Source organism: Dunckerocampus dactyliophorus, chromosome 21 (genome assembly GCF_027744805.1).
Source record: "Dunckerocampus dactyliophorus isolate RoL2022-P2 chromosome 21, RoL_Ddac_1.1, whole genome shotgun sequence".
Taxonomy (NCBI): Eukaryota; Metazoa; Chordata; class Actinopteri; order Syngnathiformes; family Syngnathidae; genus Dunckerocampus; species Dunckerocampus dactyliophorus.
Window position 1 is genome coordinate 10878425 of NC_072839.1, and position 25343 is coordinate 10903767.

The 25343-nt window shown below is 42.4% G+C and overlaps 1 protein-coding gene across 2 annotated transcripts in view; it reads left to right on the forward strand.

Moving 5' to 3' along the window:
• LOC129173933 (RNA-binding Raly-like protein) overlaps nt 1-25343 on the forward strand; it is a 170774-nt gene that overhangs the window by 63346 nt on the left and 82085 nt on the right. For both annotated transcript variants that reach the window (XM_054765317.1, XM_054765319.1), the window contains exon 4: nt 10368-10496. The gene's annotated coding sequence lies outside the window, so the exon portion shown is untranslated. The remainder of the gene's footprint in view (nt 1-10367; nt 10497-25343) is intronic.

Consider the following 25343-nt stretch of genomic DNA (forward strand, 5'->3'; position numbering starts at 1 on the left):
TGACTTTATTATTCTAATATTGTACATTTTAACCACCTAATCTTCCTAAAATTGCAACTTATTCTTTGTTTTGTAGTTTTCTCCAAATATTACAACTTAAAATAACAAAACAAACATATTTTAGCCTGTAATATTTCAACTTTGTGCTGTTTTTTCTCTTGATATTATGATTTTAATCTTTAATTAATCTTAAATTCGTCTTTGTTCCCCTCTTTTTTCCATTTTTGCTGTTTTTTTCGTGTTTAATTGTGTTTTAGAATGTGCTGAGGGACGTCGCTGGCCGTAAACACCCCTAAGCTAAGCAGAACAACTGGGCCAAAACGGGGAGACGCCGAGATAATTAGAACTTCACTGTGCATCAGCAATCTAAGCTGGCCAACACACGCGGTGTGCAGAGCATCACGGGAGGAACCAACCGACGCTGCAGTCAATGAGCTCGAGTAGAGGCCGCTTGCGAATCAGCTTGCACCGATGTGGCCAGTAGGGCTCCAACTAACGGTTATTTTTGTACTGCGGTCAACTGAAGCTTGCTGTTTTGATTAATCCAGTTCTCAATTATCAGTTATCAGCCCTCGTCGGACCGAATAAACACAAACAGCTCGTGGTTTGGTCCAAAACATGTCAGAAGAGAGGCAAAAATGTATGAGTGTGTGATCTCGCTTTGCCCAAAACGCAAAGATAATGGGTCTGCTTTCATGCATGACTATGGAATTAAAAACATTCACATTTGAGAGGCTGAAATCAGAGGATGTTTACATTTTGCTTCATGTCACAACGTCAACAACGCGGTTGCAGCGCATCAACTCGAGGGCCATTTGCAACATTTAGCTGAATAAAGTCCAACAATGAACTGGGAAGTCAAGCTATAGCCACCGTGCTAAGCATATAGCGATCACATGTCTCAATGGAGGTCCAAGACGCTGCAGGTTTTCTCTCCAACCCGTTTCTCCCAGCAGGTGATTTCATTGACGAGCTCCGTCCCTCAAACTGAAGGAGGTGTTGATCATTAAAATCACCTGCTTTCGTGACCGGCTGGAAAGAGTTTGACACCCCTGTGCTGGATGATGACATATTGTTATTTAAGGTGGCGGCGTCACCTCTCAGGTCCCACCTCCCGAGTGGACTTTTTGCTTTATTAATCTTTGGGTCTCTCTTAGAATAGCTCCTTCCGTCTGTTGCCACGGAAACCTAAAGGGCCAGCGGCTGCGACGGGGAGCTGTCTGAGGTAAAGGACAAGCAGAGCTCACCACAGCCAGTCGGTAAAATGTCACCCATACGATATAATATATGATAAATATAATGTATAATATATAATATACAGTCAAATAAGGAGGAGTAAAGCTGACAGAAGTAACCAAAGTGTGCTAATTGGCACGGTCCAAAACCTGGATCTCAGCAGAGCGCTGCCAGTAGATAAGTGAGTAAATGAGGACACTGGCCAATTGTCCTTCTATGGAGTACAGCTAGGCAGCTTTAAATGATTTTTTTTTTTACCAGCAAATTAGGGGCAGCGATAGACGCTGTAATTATTCATCATTTCTTAGCATTATTTGACTTCTCTTTCTGAGAGCGTCTGAAACTCTGATGCAATATTGAGGATGGGTCTAAAATGGTGTTTTACCTGTTTTGAGACATTTTGGCAAGTCAAATGATTTGACTGAAGCCTCAAGAAAATGTAGAAATGCTCGATTTCCAGTGGTAATGTCCAGTCGTGAGCGCGGGCCAGGCGTGTCTCATTCACATGAATGGGGTAACTGTTCCACCACCTCTTGGAGCATGTTGGGGGAACTCTAATAATTTGAGTCTTCCTTTTCTGTTAAGTCATCATCATATAGCCAGCAATTTCGTCTCCCACACTGTCTGTGCCTTCTTTTTTCTAATTTATGCCTCCTTCCTGCTCTTTCCGCATTCCCTTCCTGGAGCTTTGAGATAATATAGACTTACTGTACCTTTCTTTTCTGCAATGAGAGCTTATTCTCCGGAGTTCAGCATCTTGTAGGTCCCTTGTAAATAGAGGAATTAATGAAGCTGGGGGTGATGCCCGTGGGACAATGCATACCCATGCGCTAACAGCGTACGACGTCATACACTGGACGTAAACAGTACTTGACGTAGGTGTAAATAAGTCGCGCGCGAGTGTGACATTTCGTGCCTGTGTGAACCATTTTTGGACACAAATTACGTGGCAAGTGCGAAAATCGTGCGCAAACAGTGCGGAAACTTGTCTTCAACCTTTTCAGGCGGGCCATCTAAGTGACACACATCGCCACGGCGAAATGGCGGGACAACGCGTTGCATTTAAAGATGAGTAAGTAGCTAAGTGTGATTCAATTGTGGGTCATCTTTTGAAGTCAGAAACTGAAAGTGGAGGGGAAATTTGGGGAAAAATAACAACGCAAAGAATGACGAACATGACACTTTGAATCAGCAGGGGGCAGCAGACTGCCAAAAAGCCAATAAATCCAGCCCACAAAATCTACAAATCATTGAAAAAGTAAGCTAAATAAATAAATGCAGTCATTTTGCTGATGAGATTTATAAAAGAAATAATAATAACTTTACAGGAGGGATCCTCCGATCCAGGTTTTATGCTGCCGATTCCAAAACCAATCATCCATGATTGAAATCGTCCGATACCGATCACATTGATTAAGTGTACATTTTTAAATTTACTATTATCTATATGATATGAAAAATGGAACCATAAAATCACCTTCATTTAGACAAAAACATATTTGACTGACTTTTTCAAGAGAACTCAGACCACTGGTGAACCTTACAGAGGATGAGACGCCTTCTCGAAGGAGACTTTGGATGCGAGAGTACACAGTTTGATGGCTTTCTAGCAGGACGTCCCGGTATCATGTAGCGGGGCTCCAAGTGAGAGAGCAGGTGGCAAACCCGGAGTCTTCCACCGCTGGTCATGTAGTCAGATGAATTCAATTATTTTTGGGGTTATTTGCTTCAGACGGGCCAGTGTCCAGCGTTGGCGACTGACGATCACAAAGTGAGCCTCAAAAACGCACCCGACTTCCATCAAGTGTTTGTTCTTCAAATGCCGTCTGACGTTAAAGCTTTTTAACGTGCTACCCCGGAGAGATATTTTTCACAAGTCCCGCACAGTAGACGTGATTGTTTTGGCCCGCCTGCGCGGTGTGAAGGAAAGGAAAGCGGGCGGGAGACACTCGCTGCATGCCGCAATAGTGCGAGCCACAGGTGATCGGCATTGAAAGGCATTTACAAGGCTTTACAACACCTGCACCACCTGAACCATGTTGTAGTGCTTTACTTTACTGTTCTCTTTACTTGTCTTGCTTGCTTGCTGCTGTAACAAGTAAATTTCCCCGCTGTGGGATCAATAAAGTACATACAATACATTTATCAGCATGAGCCGATCGCGTGCTTTTTCACGAAAATCTGCTGATTTTGATAGGTGGAGGTCGATCGGAGCGTCCCTACTTCACAGTGAGTTCGTTTTTTCCAAAAAGGCAGTTCAAAGAGTTAGTACGCGTTAAAAGTGAGTTTCGGATGGAAGACCAAGAAGCTTTTTGTTTTGTTCTTTATTTAATTATTGACATTTTATTTATGGAATTTTTATTATATTTTTTATTGATTTTATTTTTCTTAATTTTGTAATTTTTTTTGTCTTTTATTTTAATTTTTTTGGGGAAGACCATTTCATTAAAAGAAAAGATTCCCCATCACGCTGCAATAACTGAATGTCCCCCCCCCCAGCACTAACGCAGGGCACGCTTCCTGTGTGTGTGTTTGTTTATTCGGGCTTGACATGGTAACAGTGTGAGTGCAGGGCACCGTACAAGCCAGCACAATGACATCATGAGGTTGAGGAGGACAAGATAACATTTTCTCAGCTCCTTCCCTGAAAACGCTACACCTTTCAAGATGTTTTTGTGAGCGGCTGCTTAGAGAAAAAAAAAGTTTGGAACATTACACCGCCTTCCTCCGGCGCCGCAATAATGTGGTTAAATGCGGCCTCGCTCGCCGAGCTCTCGCTCTCACAATAGCGCCGACCTCCCATTGAATAAGAAACTTTGCGACGCGCCGCTCGCCTCCCTGCGACCACAATGCAAGCTAGGAGAGCGCTAACTCGACAAACCTCTAGTCCCCCCCCCTCAAGGTTGAATGAGATGTGGTTAGCCCCGTCCCTATTGACCGCCACACAAAAGATGTTGTGCAACATATTCGTAGTCGGTGGGGAATTGCTCTTCTTCTGTTTTCCTGAAGGTTGCGATTCTGTCTGTGATTCTGAGAGAGAGAGCGAGCGACAACAGCGTTATGAAAGTTGCGCTGAATGGCCAGAGACGCTATACACACCACACTCAAGCCTTTTCTCCAATGTGAAAGCTTAAAACGGTTACGTAAGCGTGTTTTTATCAAGGTTCCTGACGGGTGACTTCAGAGAACATCATTAATTTCTTCAAAGACCCACCCAAACCTGTCCCGCCGCTTGGCTTTTCATACTGGAAATGCTGTCATTGTAGCCGGGGCCTTTTTTGACATACAACGCAAAGAGGATGGGGCCTTTATTAGCCAGGCTAAGTAGGCTATGATTCGGAAAAGTGAAATGTAATTCCAGTAATCCCTTGCCACTTCACGCTCCGAATTTCGCGGCTTCACTCGATCACGGCTTTTCAAAAATATGTTCATGAATTCACCGTGCTGTTTTGTGGTTCAATACAGCCGATTGTAATCGGCTAATAATCCGACTAATAATTATTAGTTGGAAAATATGCATGTTTAAGCGACATTTTTGCTGATATTAAGCATTTTTAAATGAGCTAAAGTTCAAACACGTGGTCAGGCAAAATGATCTGACACATTTGTAGGTTAAATAAAACGCAAATAAAGTAAAGAAACAAAAAAGTGTTTTTATTTTCGAAAAGCACATACAATGCTATTCTGTTTTAAAAATGAAATCAGGCAAATGGGATCCATTATTGTCCACACACTCAATGCACATCCAGTAGCTGTGAAGTTGGTAAGCCATAACAAGATGGTGTTTCCACCTGGTACGGGATCATGTCTACCAAGGTCGAAGTGCAAACGGAACACTCGTCGTGTCGCAGTTACAGATTCGTTTGTTTTGGTCAATGTTTCCACAATGAAAGCGCGACGCTCACCAGTCCAATTCATGGCACTGAAAGAAACAAAGCAAAATGGCATGATATATACTTTTCGAAAATGAAAACACTGTTTTGTTTCTTTACTTTATTCGCCTTTAATTTAACCTACAAATGTGTCAGATCGTTTTGCCCGACCCTGTAGAAGGCATCCACAAGACACACGCAAAGATGTTGCGATGACATGTAGTATTCCCCGCCGGTCACCAGGTGTCAGTATTGTTACTGGATTGTTTGGTGAGACACACAACGGAAACGGAATCAACGGAACAACAGGCTTTTATTGCAGGTTTGAATGATCCCGCACGTTGCGGCCGTAACCCACGCCGAGCCACACCTCAGTTCAGCGCCCCCCAGGCACCGGAACACACAAAAACATACAGAAAGTTTGTGAGTCTTGTTTTAAATGACTTGTTTTCTCTTTTCCTGTCTACTACATTGGGTAATAGGAGTGTTATGGTGATTATAGGGCTGTTATTTCATATCTAGAGGGCTCTAATAATGTTTAAAAAGGTGGTAAAAAGGAAATTCCCTTTCAACAGGTTGGGTGTGGAATCAACGAGGGATGACTGTACTTCCACTTCATTGTATAACCCTCTGTCCAGATCTGCACCAAAGTGCAGTGGGTTCTTCCTTGACCCGTGTTCCAGCCCCCTGCAGAGGTTCATTGAAATGTTCTATGCAGTTTAATTGCATAGTCTTGGCATTGGTTAAACGCACACTTAGCACACTAACAGTGGCCAAACTGCCACATAAAGGAGATAATAAAGCGTCCAAATGACATCCAGTCGAGGGACAATCAATGGCGCATTAGGGACGTCTTAAGAATCCCCAAAGCCGAGCAGCATGTCAGATTTGTTTTGTCCTGAGTAGGCGCTGAATGACTAATCCCGCTTTCAGACGAACACCAACAAGAGCTGGCTGTGGTCGAAAACAATTATTAGCATCAGTTTATGCTTTATCCGTCGCCGTAATAGCCGGTGTCGCTCCGCGTGTTTGATGGGCTTTTGCGGCGGCCGGTTCGGGAACGCGGCGGCGGTTCGGAGTAGATAAAGCTTGACGCAATGTTTCATGGTTGGCGTCGGCAAGACGGCTCGGGGAGATTAATCACGCCTTTTCAATATGCGTTTGACTCGATCGGCGTCCGTCAGCGTCAGCGCGACGATTAGCGAATCAGATGCCCTTTCCGGGGGGGAAAAAGCCGCGGTGGAGATAGCGCTGGGTTCATTTCCCCGTTGGCTGAGATAATAGATGATTTTCTAACCCCCTCAGCAGCTGCGAGGCTAATATCTGTCGCCTGTAATTCATTTCCACTCTGAGTGACGCCGCCGATGATCATACCTCTTTCACCGTGGGTGAAAAAACTCAGTTAGGCACTTAGCTTCTCAAGCGTGTTAGCCAGCCTGTCTCCTCCTCTAGAGTTAGTAGTTATGTGTTGTTATCTTTGTACTTTTTATACAGTCCTCGTATTGGATCCCATCCTGAATGGGTTGTGTTCCCATTCCTTGATTTTGCACAGCAGCTCGTGTAGTGATGAGCAAAGAATGGCGCGCTGATGCCTTCCGGTGTTTTCCTGATTGCATCTTAGCATCTTTCAGCGTCCCTGCCACGTCCTCAATCCTTTTCTTCATTTACGGCCTCTCGTCAATCAATCACGGTTGACTTCCTGTGAGGAGCGCTCACCATTTTGGATGACTTCTGGACGCCTCCACCGCGTGTTTGGTTGGATCTCGCGCCTGCTGCCTTCGCATTTGATCAATCGGCAAATGTAAACGTGGTCACAATTTGAACAGATAAGGGCGTGTGCCGCTTGCAGCTTGCGGGCACGGCTTCTCAATGATTGATTGATTTGACAGAGCAAACATCAAACATTTGCACAGGAACACACACACACACGAGTCACCTCTATTCCATTAACCGCAGCTCTCCTGTAGTCGGCGGGTGCGTGGTCCACAAAATCAAATACGCCCCCCCAGGTCTTTAATCAGTGCCGGGTCAAAACCCTGTAGTTGTGGCTGTAGGCAACCTCGTGCATGACGTAGATTTTGTTTCTCCACAGGATTGCTGCATGGGTGGTCAGCGTCCCGCAGCTGTATTTAGCTCTGTATGCGCGTTAAACTGTCATTGTGAAACTCGTCCGTGTTACACAATGACCTCATCGGTGGTATTAATGCTAGCCTAGCAGTTCGGCCGTAGTTTGCCGCTATGCCAACTACGGATCCACAGTATGTTTTTGTCAAGCTGATATGGATGCCGATACCCGTTAAGTTATGATATCTATGATTGGTTCAGTTTAGTTTGTGCACCAACGACTCCAGTAAAGTTGGATCTGACAGACCGCACCTGTACATTTGTCCTCACCAAATATCATGACATCAGCACGAGCGACAAACATAAAAAAATTGATAATACTACACGATGCGGTAATTATTGTGCGCCACTAATTACAACATTGGTTCTGTTGTTGGCATATGTTAATAAAACGAACATGTGGCCTATGAGACTTCATCTCATGCGCTCTGAATTATTATGAGAGGTTTAAAAAACAAAACAACAAAAGATACGTTTTCAACGACGAGCCCGTGCCTTGTTGCCATATTTTCGCCGCATTTTGCGAGCGTCCACGGTCGTGTTTGAGTTGTAACCAGCTTGACATTTGCCGTCTTTTTAATTGGACTTGAGTGTTGGATGGTGTTTGCATCCCTCCGTCACTCCTTCGCCGCCGTTGATCCCAACCTGTTTGGTGAAGGTGAGGAATTGCAAGTGAAGCGCTAAGTTGGGGGGGCCCCGTGGGGGGTGCTGCGGTTAAATTAAAAAGTGAGTGAAGAGACGAAAAAAACTGCAGGGAGAATAAAGGTGAGGGTGCAAGGAGACTTTGGAGGGAGTCTGTCACGAATACTGATGTGATGTCTCAACGCATCGTGGAGACGCCTCCTGGCTTCCTCGGCTGCTTCCTTGTCTATTCCCCTTCCTATTCTGCCTCCTTGTGTCCTCCGCTTCCTCACTGCTTACCTGAGCTCCCGTCTCCTCCTCTACCTCCTCTGCCTCCTTGTTTCCTCCTCAAGCTCCATCTTTCTTCCGTTATTCTTCCTTGTGTCTTCTTCTGCTTGCCCCTTTTTCCTTGTTTCCTCCTGTCTTTTTGTTTCCTCGTCTCTCTCATAGTTTCCTCCCCTGCCTCTGTGTCTCCTTATTTCTCCTCTACCTCCTTGTCTCCTCCTCTTCCACCTTGGCCTCTCCTCAACCTTCTTGTTTCCTTTTCTCTCTGTTTCCTCCTCGATCTCAGTGTTTCCTCCTCTTGCTACTTGCTCATCTGTCTCCTACTCTATCTCCTTATCTTCTCTTCTACTTCCTTTTCTCCTCCTTAAACTCATTGTCCCCTCCTCTGCCTCCTTCTTTCCTAGTCTCCCGCCTCATTTCCTCCTTTTACTCGCTGTTTCCTCCTCTGCCTCCTCGTCTCTTCTCCTTCCTCCCTGTTTCCTCCTTTAACTCCTAGTTTCATCCCCTTCCTTCTTGTTTCCTCCTCATCTCCTCACTTTACTCCTTGTTTCCTCCTCTGCCCCCTGCCCTCCCCCTCTTTGTTTCCTCTGCCCCCTTGTCTCTTCTGTTTCCTCCCTGTTTCCTCCTTTACCTCCTAGTTTTTTCCCCTCTTTCCTGTTTCCTCCTCTATCTCTGAGTCTCATACCCTTTTTCCTCATTTCCTCATCTGCCTCCTTGCCTCTTTCTCTCTTTTTCCACCTCTGTCCCCTTCTCTTAGTCCTTGTTTCTTTCTGTCTCCTAGTCTCTTTCCCATCCTTCTTGTTTCCTCATCTACTTCCTTGCCTCTTCCTCCCTGTTTCCTCCTCTTGCCTCCTATCTTTCCCCATCCTTGCTGTTGTCTTTTCTCCTTCCTCCTTGTTTTCTCCTCTACCTCTTTGTCTCCTCCCTTTACTCTTTGTTTCCTCCTCTGCCCCCTTCAATCCCCCTCTTTGTTTCCTCCTCTGTGGCCTTGTCTCTTCCCCTTCCTCCCTGTTTCCTCCTTTACCTCCTAGTCTCTTCCCCCTCCTTCCAATTTCCTCCACTGCCTCCTAGCCTCATCTCCTTTATCCTTGTTTCTTCCTTTGTTAGTTTCTTCCCTTTTCTGCTTATTTACATCTCCTTTCTCTTTGGCACCTCCCTGTTTCCACCTCTGCCTCCTTTATTTCCCCCCTTCCCTTCTTGTTTCCTCATCTGCCTCCTTGCCTCTTTGTCCTAGTTTCCTCCCGTGCTTCCTCGCCTCTACAGGTGTAGCTCCAGCTCTCTTATCTTTTCCGTAGAGTGGTTTTCTAGTTCCATTGTCCAAAAGTAACAAAGTGTGCGGTCCCCGCCACCTTTCACCATCTTCGAATGGAACTTTTAGCTTGGAATGTCTTTAAAAAGTGCTGGATAAAGGAAAAGCGGGTGATGGTGGAACATAAAGGTAGAGCATATTAGAGAATATTAGCGTGTAAAGTGAGCGGTGCAGAGATGATGACTGTATAGAATGTATGTGCTTTAAATATTTAATGCATTTCACCAGGAGCGCTGCATTTTAATAACGCTGCGGCTGCACACTTTTGGAGACACGGACAAGTTTAAAAAAAAAACCCTTCCACCGAAAACTCACTCAACGTCCTTTGACTGTGTCGTGAAAGCACCGCCCCACCCCCATCATCAGCGTGGAGCCTGTGGAGCTCCTTCATTGTGGTCCTGATGAGAAGGTCAGCATCAAGTGACGGCACTTAGTTGATTTGTGCTGTTTGTGCACCAGCAAAGCTTTTTGTGAAAGGGGAGCGCAGGCTGCTGCACGCTCCGTGACCATCTTTATTATCTGCTCAAATCATGCCAGCAGAGACCAACAACCTACATCTTCCATCGTCATGTGACAATACCACTATAATAAGACATTATGGTTATTCCTAGCATCCAATTGCATATTAGTGGTGGAGAAAAGTGTTTTTTTTTGCAGCGCAGGAAGTGTTTTATCACTGTGACAGACCTGCGTTGCTGTGTGTTTGGTCAGTGCTTTATGGTCGCGTTCAAGAGTCTACATCACATCCGTTCTTGACTTGAATATTACACACAAGTGTTTTCAAAAATGGATTTAGCCGGCCAGATTCTGATGGGAGATTAGGAATCACACGTCAAACGCTACAGTTACGGTTGCCCATGTGACGCCCTGTGCTGTATGTCTGTGAATGTCCTCCTTGATTCATGTCTTTGTATTCTCAGGGCTTTGACGCGATCGCAGTCGTCTTGGAAGACGTTTCACCTCCCGTCCAAGCAGCTTTCGTCACTTCCTGCTCACTTCCTGCTCTCGTCTGAGGATACGGCGCAAGATCCAAGCATTCATTTTCTAAGGTAAAGGCGCCCCCCAACCGAGACGGGTTTCAGTCTTCTGCGGTGCAAAACGACAGTCGTTAAGATACGGTGTCGTGAGGCCAGCCGGCAGAACGAGTGTGATTCCACCCAAACCAACACCAACAAAAAACATTAAAAAAAAAACGCCCAATTGCAAAATTGACAGAACACATTTCTGATTTACGACTCTAAATCTCGATTCTCGAAAATCTCTGATTATTGTAGTACTCCATCGTAACAGGCATTGCCTGAGACAGCTATGGAAAGGGGGGACCTATGTGACCTTTGGCCTTGGGCCTTATTTTCTTGTAAATGTATGACTTTTTTTTTCTCCCAAATTTACAACTTTTTTTCTCGTAAAGTGATGACTTTATTCTCGTAAATTTACGACTTTATTCTCGTGAATTTATGACTTTTTCTGGTAAATATATGATTTTTTTCTGGTCAATTTACAACTTTTTTTCTCGCGTAAATTTATGACTTTATTCTTGTAAATGTACGACTTTTTCTGGTAAATTTAATTAATAATTCATAATTTTTTCTCTCGTAAATGTAAACTTATTAAAGTTTATATAAATATAAACTTATTATTGCATTACTCTCGTAAATTTCCGGCTTTTTCTGGTAAATTTACAACTTTTTTTCTCGTAAATTTACGACTTTATTCTCGTAAATGTACGACTTTTTCTGGTAAATGAGCAATTTTTTCTCTCGTAAATGTACAACTTTATTCTCGTGAATTTATGACTTTTTCTGGTAAACTTAAGATTTTTTCTCTCATAAATGTACAATTTTTTCTCTCGTGAATGTACAACTTTATTCTCGTGAATTTGTTACTTTATTCTCGTAAATGTACGACTTTTTCCGGTAAATTTACAACTTTTTTTCCCGTAAATTTATGACTTTATTCTCATAAATGTACGACTTTTTCTGGTAAATTTGCCATTTTTTCTCTCGTAAATGTACAACTTTATACTCGTGAATTTATTACTTTATTCTCATAAATTTCTGGCTTTTGCCGGTAAATTTACAACTTTTTTTCCCGTAAATATACTACTTTATTCTCGTAAATTATGACTTTTTCTGGTAAGTTTACGACTTTTTCTCTCGTAAACGTACAACTTTTTTCTCATGAATTTATGACTTTATTGTTTACTCGTAAATGTGCGACTTTTTCTGTGAAATTTACAACTTTTTTTCTCGTGAATATACGACTCTATTTTCGCAAAGTGTGACTTTTTCTGGTGAATTTACGACTTTTTCTCTCGTAAATTTACGACATTGGCCTCGAAATCTCTGATTATTTTTTCTTTTTTTCCAACGTGGCCCTAATACTCCGTCGTGTTCAGGAGACACTTAGACAAACAATTTGCCATGAAGGGCAGCGTTAAAGCCGTGCTCAGTGATGCTTGGCCCACATCTCATCTGCTCATATTTTCGACAAATGGACATCTCTCCACCATAGGGTCTTTGATGTGTGCGACACGCGCTTAAGCGCTAATATGCATCTGCCTCATTAGCGCCGTGAGAACGTGCCCCTCATAGTAATCACGCAGCAAACAAGAGTTTTATTGGCTCGTGGTGCGTATGATTGAAGAGCTGGCTGCTACACTAAATGATTTGTGACATTCTTCTTACTCAAATAAATAGTCCACAAAGACAGAAAGTTCCTGACTGGCTCGTGTTTGGCAGTTTAGTCATGCATCCTGCACTTTATGTCAATGTGCAAGGACAAAAAAATGATGGTGCTCAATTGTGTTCACATTTGCATGTAACTGATTATTTAAAGCTGCACTTGTGCAACCGGAAGACTGGAACGCTGCGTTTACACCGCAAGGAAAGTCAAAAGCAGTTTGAATTGCTTTTGGAATTGGAATTGTACATATTCGTGGCCTAAATTAAGCATTTTCAAGCAAAAAAAAACGCTAAATGAATGGAAATACAAATATAACGTGACATGAAGTGTAATACAGTATCTGTTACTTGCACCTTTAAGAAGCGGGGCCTGGGAAGTGACGGTGCCCAACTAGAGTTGATAGTTTGCTGAGTGATGGCGGTAGGTTAGCAGTGTGGAGTAGTGATGGAAATTTTGGCTCCGTTCGCTAAAAAGAGCTGTCTCTTTCGTCTTCCAAGTGGCTCCTCAGATTTTTGTAGTTGTCTTAAGTTAATTTATTACCGTATTAGTGTATTGGGATGTAACAAAATACATCATATCAAATGTTTATTGTTTAAATAGACTTATTTAAATCCTCAATGAACATCTTGAAAAAATATTCTCCGACACATCGCTGTTGTGCAGCTCCTGTGTGAATGTCCGCTGCATGTGTTCTCTGCTTGTTAATAAAGCAAATGAAGGGCATCATGAGTCTCTCTTTAACCACAAATAGCGGCAAAGCAGTCGTTTTGTACAGGGGTCTCTAGGCGCGGAGTGACGTTACATTGATGGGACAATAGCCACCAGGAAGTGTGCTGTCAGTGCTAACGTGTGAGTCCATCTTATTTATGTCTAAAATGGCATATTTTCTATTATTATGTCTACTGTATTAGGTAATACAAGAGTAAAGGTGACCATAGGGATGTTATTTTATGTCTACAGGGCTAAAAACCGTATATTTAGAAGGTTATAAACAGGTTTTCTATGCTCTAACTATGAAAATATTCCATTTATTAATATTGAATCCAACTTCGTGGAAATTCACTTATTGCTGCCAGCTCCGGAAGCAGTTAACTGCGTTAAACGAGGCAAGAGTGTGCTGCGTCATTCATTTCAAACAAAAGCAAAGAAAAATGAGTTTGTTGCGCAGTTGGCTGGCAGCTTTTAAACGCGTACCGCACGAAACACGCGTGCTACGAAGTCGATTTAGAAACGGAATATCGTCGCGGTTTACCACGTTTTTCCGTCACCGCCTTCCCAGTTGAGCGAGTTCATCGCAAGTTTGCTGGCTGCCATTCTCGGGCGTGAACCACTGCGATTACGATAGCCCCCAGTCAATATACTGTATTTCAAAAACAGTACGATAACCTTCCGACATTTTACTGATTGGTAGCGACTGTTGATTATGTCACCGATCTCGCTAAACGCTAAACGTTAAACACTCTTTCAAATACGTAAGTATTGGATCAGGTTGGCTATGGTCTCACATTCTAACACGGTTCATCCATAAACTGGATACTTTTTCTTTAACATAAAAGCAAGAATCAACTAGAACAGAATAAGCTAGAGTGCGCAGACCTCCGCCAAGCGCCATAGTTCCCCCCATATTGGGATTTACACCATAAATATTAGTCCTACGTTTATTTTATCTACATGTTTACCTTCCTTGACCATGAAAACATACCATTACCAATGGAGTCATCATGATATCAATGTAAGTTCAGTTGTTATTTTCCGTAATGGCGGTTTCCTTCTGGACCTAGCTCGGTAGCTTTTGAAGATGTAACAAATCCGTCGGTACGCTCCATTTTCCACAGTGTCTACATTGTTTGTTGCATGTTTGTAGCTTCATTTGTTGTCTTCCTGCGATGAAAATTCCAAAGGTCCCCTATTTTTTCATATTCCGGATATGAGTATCCGGAATGATTCCATTATCTGGATCAGTCTTTCATATTTTGTCCAACCTGTTGGAAACTTGCCCTGTATTTTTTTTTTTCCCCCAAGTGCTCTGACCTTTTTTTGTGGAGTTATATGCACAAATGCCGAAAATGGTCCGACCTCGCAATGTTCAAGAATCCTTGAAAACATTCCTGCATCCAGACGGTGATCCGGATCGCCCCCAAAATTCAATCAGTTCTTCCGTGTCCCGTTTCCGGCAAGTCCTGAAAATGTCATCCAAATCCGTTCTGAACCTTTCAAGTTATTTTGAACGCAAACAAACAAACAGACCAAACAGATAAACGCCGGCTAGAACGTGGCTTCCTTGGCGGAGGTCACAAAACAACACTTCTTTTTGGAGTTTAGTGTGCAGTCGGCTGGCGACTTTTGACAGTGCAAAAGTTTATTGTATTGTTGTCGTTGTCTTCTCAAGAACATGCTCCGAAAATAAACCAATTGGCGAAAATAAACGCGGCGCCGAAGCACTAACGACCGTAATTACATTTCCAAACCGCACGATAACCACCCAGCAACTTCATGTGCACCAAGCAACTCAGACTAGCGTGTCCACGGTAGGATAAGTGTGTGTGTGTGTGACCGGTGAGGACGTGTCAATAAGAACGCACGCAGACGATCAAACGCCTCTCGGCTCTTCTCTCGGCATCCGCCGGCGTCATTAGAGGCTCAGGAGCAGCAACAAATTACCACTCAGAGTGCTTCTCCAAACAAACGGGAAGTGATGGCGGGAGGACATTTCCATTCCCATTACAGCTAGTTTGCCTCCAGCCGTCCGCTCTCGCAATCTTTTCAAAAATAAACTCGAGTTCGCGGGGAGTAGAGAAGAAACCCTTTTTTTTGTTGTTGTTGTTGTTAACATTCATTAATTATTCACAGAAAAATGAAGCGTGAGGACAAAAAAAAAAAAAAAAAAAGCATCATTTTATTCTGCAGTGTTATGAAAAACGTCTGATGTCCAGATGTGCACCACACACCTCCCTGGCAGAGGTGACAGTGCAAGTGTGTTTTCTCATGACTTGTGTGCATGCATGTGCAGCGTATGGCGCCCCCCCCACCCCCACCCCACCCCCCACCCCCGGTGTCGGTGTCCATTAGCAGTCAGTGTGTAATAGCGGGCCAGGACATGTGTTCAGTGCAGATAAGAGACAAGTGGCTGCGACCGTGACGGCACCGGCCCTCATGTTCACGTTCTTGTTCCCGTTCTTGTTCCCGTCGCACGTCACGCCGCTTCTCTCCGGACCGCACCACCCGCAGCGTCAATGTTAAAAATGAGACGATTATTGGAGCAATGATTAGGTACTCGCTCGTCCGTCATCGTTTGTCGTTTGTACGCCGCACTCGGGTTATGGATTCATCGCTTTATGGTTTAATGGTCAGATTATGGACGTGTCCCTGTGATTATAGACCGGGCGTGTCCAAAGTGCAGCCTTATTGGCCTTTGGCACATTTAAAAAAAAAAAAAAAACAACCAAAAAAACTTAAAATAAAAAAAAGCAGCAACAACAACAGAAAAAACTGAAAAATCAGCAGTGATGAAGTAAAAAAAATTGGGGAAAAAAGTTATAATTCAACGAGAAAAAAATCAAAATTTTTAGAGAATAACGTCATAACCTTATGTGGAAAAATAACATCATTTTAGTAGCATAAAGTTACAATATTAAACGAAAAACACATTTAAAAAAAAAAAAATTGTGATATTCTGAGAAACAAGCGAAACAACACATCAATTTTTTTCATTTTTGGAAAATGACTTTTTTTTAACTTATAATGTTATGGGAATAAAGTCAGAATATTCGGGAGAATGAAGTCATAACTATCAGGAGGAAATTTACAAGAAGAAGGTTGAAATAGTTGAAAAGTTTAAAAAAGAAAAGCAGCAGCAAAAATAGAGAAAAAAATGACAAAAATGCACAAAAAAATGAAAAGAAAAGGAAAACAAGAAAAATTGAAAAAAGAGCAGAGTGAGTATAGTGATTGAATACACTGAGTACCAGCTAGCAGTTAGCAAGCAAACGCTAATATGAATGAAAGCACAAAAGCAATAGTTTAGTGTGGATGTGCTGGGGCGTTTGATCGGCGAGGTGAATGTACCTGTATAGGGTTCGACATACCCGTGATTCGTAAGTGCTAGAGTAGGCATCTTCTGTGCCTCTTACAGATACACTACACTTGAGTACCATCTAGTGGCTCAAATGTGACATAACACAGTGGCCATTGAATAATTAACATAATGATAACATGGTCTAAAAACAAAAAAGGTCGAAAGTATCGATTATCGTCGATAATTTATAGCAAAATTATCAACCAGCAAAACTTGTTGTCGTGACAGGCCTAGTGTTCATATTTTACAGATTATAGACTCATATTACAGATTTGACATGGAGATTATTAGAGGCACGCTCATATTCCAGATTCAGCACTGAGATTATAGACTAATAGACACTCTGGTTTTGTATTTGACATTCAGATTATGCGCTCCTCACTCAGATTATATACTCAGAAAAGGCATTTGACATTCAGATTACAGACTTTGCACTCAACACTTTTGTCATAGGGATTATGGACTCACCTTTCAGATTATCCTGTAGAATCGACACTCAGATTATGGATTTGACACTCAGATTATGGATTTGACGCCTCTATTGTACAATCTGCACGCATTTTATGGATTTGACATTCATATTATAGACTCCACACCCAGATTATAGATTTGACACCAAGATTATGGATTTGCCAAGAAGATTAGACGCCCCCTATTTGGATTATGGACTCACCACTCGGATTACGGAGTCATCACAGGTAGCCTGATCTATCTATCTTTAGATGGATTCCATATTTAAATATACTTGGCCTGTCAAGATTGGAACTTCTTCATGGAAGGGTTGTAATCCAAGGGCAAATTTGGGTCAAATGAATGTAACTACTGCGGGCACTTCATCCGAAGACAGAGCGGGGCTTCGGCGTCTCGCCTGAGCATCCAATAATTTCATTTGATTCAAAGAAAAAGCGCACGTTTGGACTCACTCCACTCGTGCCACAAGGAGATTATCATGCAAAATGTCAAAAGGATTTAAGGAGTGCCGGTGAAAGGTTCGGCATTTTTCTTTATGAAGAAAGAGCTTTGGAGTGCGTAACCAAGAACTCAAACATTTTCCCGGAAAAGCCAAAGCGTCTCTTCAGTCTTCACAGAAAGCGTTTCTTCTTCTTTTTTCTTTTTTTTTTTTTTTTAGATATATATATTTATCTCCAAAGTGTAGAGGATGATTTTATTGGCCGTGACTTCTATCTTCTGCTTCTTTGCACCAGTAAGCCAAGTGTCTGGGAGGAAAAGCGAGGGCCCCGTCCTCTCGTTTGACCTTTGCTCCCTCTGAATTAGCCAATCAGGCTTGATTAACCTTTAGCTAAGTGCTGGCGGCTACGTTTGTCATGCCAAATGTTTTTGCACTCCGCTAATGGAAAGAAGACGCCACAAGAGAGAAGTGCTGCTGCTGCTGCTGCTGCTGCTGAAAGCCTTTCGGCCACTTATTACAGTAAATACCAGCCATCATAAAGCTCCCGTAGAAAGACATAGCAGGACAACACAACCACAGCGGACCCCACTAGACGTCCTCTTCTTAGTTATTTACAGCAGTACACTTGACTGAATATTATTAGGGTCCGTTAAAGAAAGTATTAATGTAGGAATATCCTGTATATTTTTTTAAAACAACACAAAATACTTTAAAAACTCAATAAATAAATAAACAAATAGGGAAAAAAATATTACAAATATAAATAAAGACAAAATAGCGATCAACATCATTTTCAAGAGGTGCTCAAAATTAAGAAAAATAATAATTCAGTGCAAAAATACTTGTCCAGCATCATTTACCAAAATGATGACAGATATTGTAGACAGTTTTTAAATGAATTCTTCGTGTTATAACAAACCATCAGCAGCTCTGTCTGAAATATGGTCATTTTTACTGAGCAATGAGGCGTTGCGTTCAAAGACATCACGTAATTTAAGGTAAATGTGCTTGTTTGAAGGGTATTTTCCAGCATACTTTAATGTAGGAAATTGTACATCGGAATTAAGAGTTGCGAAGTGAGTGATAGGAATATCCACGTCATGTTTTTCTTTATCTTCCTGTTTATTTACACACACACACACGCTATAAAGCCAGTTTTGTGATGTTCGGAGTGTCCCTGAATGCATCTCACGTTCTTGTAATGAGAATGAGGAAGTGTCGATGAAGGGACTAGGGACGTGTGTGAGCTGGAGATGCATCCAGCATATGGTGTTGGAATTGTTCAGGTCAGAATGAATTAAAAATCGAATAATTCTACAAAAAAATAGTCATTGACATATTTTTAAAGATGTATTTAGCATTTATAAAGTAAGAAAAAAAAATGAAATGCAAAAATACAGGTCCAGCATCATTTAAAAACGGATTAAATAAATGAAAAACTAATTAAACATTTTAAATTTAAATATACGTTCAAAAATTAAATAATTATTTGTAAAATACTGATCTACCATGATTCAAAAACATATGGAATAAATAGTACAAATTTAAACAATTTTTTTTTAGTTGGGAACTGATATTTTCCTGAAACTTAACGATGTTCTACTGCTGATTACAAAAGAACAGAAAAAGGTAGAAACCATCTTTTTGTTTCTGCTGAAAGACGGGAGTCTAATGTTTCTTTTGGTAGGTTCCATGTTTATATCGACGTAGAACACAATATTCTGCGTGACTTGAAAGATCAGTCAGGATCGTCCAAAATGGCCGCTGAAGGGGTTGTCTTTTGAAAAATGGCAGGGATTGAATGAGCTAAACATAAAATAATTTGACTCAAAAATAGCAATCAACATCATTTTAAAGATGTATTTGAAAAAGAAAAAAACAATCAAATGCACAAATACTGGTCCGACATCATTGAAAAACGGATGTACGCATTTAAACTGAGTTAAAAATAAAATAATCCAACACAAAACACCCTTACATAATAAAAGAAATAAAATTTAAAAAAATCTGTAATCCAATATTATTTGGAAAAAAATCGACACAAAAATACGGCTCTGGCATTGCTTCAACAACACATTTTTTATGTGTTTAAAAATTTTATAATAAAAAAAGCTCCCTTTCGTCTAAAATGTATTTATAAAATTTTTAAAAAATATTTCCTGTTCTTCGTAAATGTGTAAATATGTTAAATTCACCGCAAATGTTTAGGTTTCATGAGAAGGGCATTTGAGTTGTTGTATTACCTGCACGACGATGAATGGACATCCGTTTATCCGTGAAGATGCTGGATGCGCAGCCGCACAGCTGGCCAAACACAACGCCACCGCGTCCAGCTGGATGGATTGAAATGCCAAAAAAAAAGAGGAGGAAGGGGTTTCCAGTTGGTCTTGGAGGAGAATGGCTTGGTCTAATTTCTGGAGCTGAGGTTTATCTGGCATTGATTGACGAGCAGGTGCAGGGCAGATAGCACACAGACTGGATTATTCGGTCATTTCCATCCAGATGTGGCGCACCCTGTGGAATCTCTTTGTTGTCATCCTGAGGACACGACGTCTCCACTTGGTTAGGAATACATGCTGGCTTTCATTTAAATACAATGAAGGTCGTTTAGGCTGTCGTGCTCTCAGTAATGAGCACTCGGGAGAAGGTCAAAGGTTTAAAGAGAGCTGCTTAAGTGGAAGTGGTGCTAAATGATGATTTATTGCGTCAATGTGGTCACAATTCACAACACTGGAGGCAAAGTCTCACGTTAGCCGGTTGGAAATGAGTCGCGTGGTCATGTGATTCCCCCCGAAATGAAAGCCGACGATGGCGTTCGAATGCATCCCGGGGAGGCGTCTCACTTTTCGTCTCTGACACTAACGAGCGCCCCGTCAGTGCGCATGACGCACATTAGCATGCAGTGCGGGCCTTGTCATCTTGTCAGGGCAAATTACAGGTGCGTCCGTCCGTCCGTCCGTCGCGAACGGCGCGTCGCTTCTCCGCACTGCTCCGGCTGCACTTACCTCTCCATGTCTGTCTTTGTCAAATCAATGTAATTGCGCGCGACTCGTTCACGCACACAATCATGGCCGCTATCGATGGCCCTCATGCAGTGAGGCGGAGATGTATTATTTCAAGGCGTGATTTGACTGATTTTACCTGAAGGCTGAATCTTTGTGTGTTTTATTACTCTTTAACAAATAGAGATGTGTTTAAACTGCGCTATATAGTTCTATTTTCAAGTCTCAGAGGTGCCACAATAGTGTTTTGTCCAAAATCTGGCCTTGATGCTGTAATTTAGACGCTTTAAAATCATATTCCTGCTTGAACATCATTAAAAAGTCACTTAAATGGCGCCTTGAGGAGTCCATTAGCGTGGTGACACAGTAGACAAGTGGCAGCCATACACTGTGCAAATACTACACTGATTTACGACATCGGGTTGATCGTTTCACACAGACCAGTGGAAGTGAAAATCGAGTCTGCTCGTTTGGACATGAGCGAGTGAACCTTCCTCCAGCTTTCTATCTGCGCCGTTGATCACGAGCCGTTTCTTAGATGGCGTCGTTGCAAATCCTCTTTAATACAGCACCAACACTGACGCCGCAGACGGCGACTCCTCCTGCGCGCTGACAGGCTACTAATCCCAACGCCCCCCTCCCTCCCCTCCCCTCCAAAAAATCAGGGCTTATAGTTAGCATCGAGGCGGACGGTTGATGCTAATGAGCTCGGCCTCTTCTATAATCTGTCTTGTAGTGGGCGCGAATATACACAGAAAAGTCCAAGTGGGAAACTCATTTCTTCAATGTTAGTTCATAGAATCACATCTGTCAAATGATTCACTTTACGTACGCACCTTACTGGGCAAAATCTTGCCTCAGTTTGCATACATTACTTGGTTAGCGTACAATATGGCGCCCGTCTTGTCGTGTTATTTACACAGTGTATTCTTAATGTATTTTTATCGCATTACCATAATTCTATCGCTGTTAGCAGGAACCGGAAGTCAGGGTCCTCCAGCTGCGTCGCTTGTTATGACATCATCAGCGGTTGACTCTGTAGTTCTTTGCTAACTGACGCAGTTACGCCACAAGTCTCTTGAGTATGGCTGCAAAAAAACCCACAAAAGTTGCAACTTCCAGAACTTTGATTAAAAAGGGTAAAAAACACTCGTGAATTCCAGAAATAACTCTTGAACAGAAAAAACACAAAGGTTATAGACTGTAAAACTAGTATTGTTCGATGTTAACTCATTCAATCCCTGGCCTTTTTCAAAAGACAACCCCTTCAGTAGCGGCCATTTTGGACGATTTTGACTGATCTTTCAAGGCCCGCAGAATATTGTGTTCTATAGCTGTATAAACATGAAACCTACCAAAAGAAACATTAGACTCCATCAGAAAAAAACAGTTTGTGTCTAACTTTTTCCGTTCTTTAGTAATCAGCAGTCGAACATAGGTACGTTTCAGGAAAATATCAGTTCCCGACTAAAAAAGGAAACCAGCTTTTAGTGAAAAGATACATTTCACGCATAACTTTCACTTTGACACAAATGTTTTTTGCTTTCGTGAGCGCTCAGCTATCTAAACAACTATACCACAACATAAACAACACAAAAAAAGGGTTGTTTTACATCAAAATAACAATTTATTCGCAAATATTACACATATAACATCTGTCAAATTTCCCTACAATGCATCATTTCTTTTGTGTGGTACGCAGTGCAACAGTTGCCTTTATGCAAGGGCTTTCTCTTCCTGTCATGTGTGTTTCTCCTTCCTCTCATGATGCACTTCTGCCACCTAGTGGCCGTTTTTATGCCATTAAAATTGCTCTCGAGCCTAATCCATTGGTGAGGATTTGCATCATCACCTCCTTCAGCCTCTCGCACAAAAAAAACCTCAAAGATGTATGAATACATCGTTGGGGTCGGGCGTTCGGGTTTATAAAAATGTATAATAAGTACGTCTTTGGTGTTGAATGAGTTAAGAACACATTCGGGCTCACGCGGTGTATTAATAACACGACATTGTACGCTAAATGCAACCTGTATGTTTGGCGTAAATTTTCAACGTCAACTGAAAAACACGCTAACCGGGGCGGACTCTAACCGAGGTTCCATGACCACTTGACACGTACTTTACATTAAAGACAAATCGGCATCACAGGGACTAAAAAGGCCTGTTTGGATGAGGTCAAAAATTGCCCTATTTAACCATTGTAATCATCACGTCAGCCCCTAGACGGCATGTGCTTTCTCCTCACTGTTAGCTACAAATAATTGCTGCCTAATGAGATGCCTGCGAGGAAGCTAGTGTTATCCTAAAGCCTCCTTTGCAGGTCCGGGTCATTCCCATTTCGGCCTCAGAACTTTGGATAATGATGCCAAACATGCAGCATGCGAGAGGCTAGGGCTAGCGTAGCCTCGGCTAGCCCAGGGGTACGGCTTAGAAAGCAGCCGTTGGAGCGGGCCGGACGATTCCACAAGCTCATTATAGCCGAGTGTTGAGCTCACACACATAAACACACGCACACACACACACACACACACACACACACCACTTAAGATGCAGGTCCATGCTTTGTGAGGGCAGCATTCACCAGAGCCTGACAAAAAAAAAAAAAAAAAATAGTACGACCATTAAAAATTGTCACGTTGAAGTCTATCTCACATAAAAGTTGTGAGTGGTGTCGTTACGACGCAAAGAGAGAGGAGCAGATTTCCTCCCGAGGCAGGAGGAGGTTTTTAGGAGCAAAGAACAGGTGCGCTGTCAGAGTGTGTGGATTTTAATTAGGTTTGCTCGCAGAAAGAGCTTCTAATTTTGTTTGGCCGCCATCCTTTGCACGCACTCCCGCAAAAAGAAGCCAAAAAATGTTATTATGATAGCGTCAATGGAGCTTGAATGAGTGCAGGATGCGTGCCACAGAATACCTCTGATTGCTTTTTATGTGCAGTCATTCATAAAGCACGTCTTTATACACTCAGTATGAATGTATACTAGGGCTGTCCAGTGGTTGCCGTTTTTAATCAGGTTAATCACAGTTTACAAATGAATTAATCATGATTAATCACCACTATGTGTGAAATATGCCCTGTGTTGTATGAACAGAAAGAGAAATGAGAGGACATACGATGTATTTGCAGCTTCGATGAAACTGAAACTCCTTCTTGCAGATCACGCAAATGACTTCTTGTTTGTTGACTGTGCCGTTAATGTTTTTTTTTTGTCATAAAATCCATCCATTTTTGCTGAAAATGCTCACTAAAATTTTGCTGTGTCTCAATTGTCACACAGTATTCTGCGTCGCGGATATTTGCTCGGTACCGTATCGTTTCTCGGAAGCGAGTGCCCAAACAAAGCACCCTATGCGTTGCTGACTCGCTGTCCGTCGCATCTGTGCATGAGTGGGACGGCCAAATAACCCGCCATGGGGCCAAAGAAAGTCGTGAGTGCTGGCAATTTGATAAAGAGGGTGAGAAACGATATTGAATTGAAGAAAGAACTCCCTTCAACCCTCGCGTCTTTGCCAACAAGTCTTCAGCAAAGGTAAAAGTAAGGTTAACTGTTCATTTTTCCAATTAATTCGTCATTTAGAACGATTCGGGCCTGAGCACTGCCGTGCGAAGGCCCTCTTCACACTACTGTGTTAATTATTATGATTATCTTGCCGGCACTTTTCTCACAATTTTTGAGGCCTTAACGTTCATGAAAACTCACCGAAAATTGCAAGCGAGTCAGGTCCGGCGAAAAATGCGACACGAAGAACCAAGACTCACTCAGCAGTGCCCACTTTAAATTTGGAAAAAGTACCCGCTTCACAGAACCGCGCCAAATTTGGCAGACACGTCTGTCACCGCGCCATCCGTACCAGAAACGCGGTCGGTTCTACGCATGTGCAGAACGCATCTACTGTACATCCAGTACAGCCTGTATTTCGGCAGTCACGTGTTCGTACGTTTTGGAAGCAAAAACACAGAGGTGCCGACGCTTCCGTTTCGCCATCATAACACAGAGGTGCGGCTTGCCGTAGGCATGCATTAAATACGCTAACAATTGTAACACATTAAATACATTAGTCAAATGAATGACTTATTGGCATGAACGCGTTGTTTTTGTTTTTGTTTCACGAGCTGATCTGAGAGATGTAAAACTTCTTCGACAAACACAAAAGGCCTGTGTCTCCGATATCGCTCCCAAATCTGTCTAAATCTGTGTTAGTGAGCTTTCATCATTCATCGCCCATCGCCTCCAATTGCAGCATGATAATGCACGGCCCCCATGTTGCAAGGATCTGTCCACAATTCCTGGACGCTGCAAACATCTGGTGTTTAAGGCAAATAGTGGTACTGACGGGAACTGCACATTTTGGAGTGACCTTTTACTGTGGCCAGGCTCAGGCACATGCTGTCTAATCAGCGTCTTGATACGCCACACCTGGCACTAACATTGATGATTTGTGAACAGTGTTTCAGAGAGATGGGCCGTTTGCGTACACAGAAAAGGTTTGGCATCTTTAAGTTCAGCAAATGAAAAATGGGAGCAAAAAGAAAAAGTGTTGCGTTTATATTTTTTGTGAGCGTATTTAGAATATGAGGGAGCTTTAGGAGTAAATCCAATAAGCAGCGTTTAAGCTGTGTGAGAGAGCACTTAATCGGGGCGCGCTGAAGACGAGCTGATGCATTGTGGGAAGAAGCGGGGAGGAAGCTACCAACTTTGGTTGCATGGGGTCAATTCCCAAAGTCTTTTTTTAGCTAAATGTGACAAAAAGTTGAACGCAGCTGCCGCCCCAGAATGAAAAATGGTACCATCTGGTCGCATTATGGCAACCTCTATGAAGCAGGAAGTAGCTTTTTATTTAGTTAGTTTATTTTTTGGAGGAATTTATTTGGTCTTTTTGCTGTTTGAGCCCCCCTAGAACAGCTCCCCCTCTCCCAGCATCAAATATGTTACCACCCACATGTAGTTTGTGATTTTGTGCGAACCAGGAAGTAGTTTTTATTAGTTTGGGACCAATGGGTTGTGTTGTTTTGCTATTAGAGCTACGAAGGTACAGCCCCCCCCCATTCAGTCCTATTAAATCATCTTCTATGAACTAGGAAGCAGCCTGCCAATGAAGTTTTTAAACATAGTTTATGTTTTTTTAGTAATTTATTTTGTTTTTCTGCTGTTTGAGCCACAATAGAATAAATAGATCAGGAGTGTCCAAAGTGCAGCCCGGGCAGTTGTTGTTTTATTGGCCTCG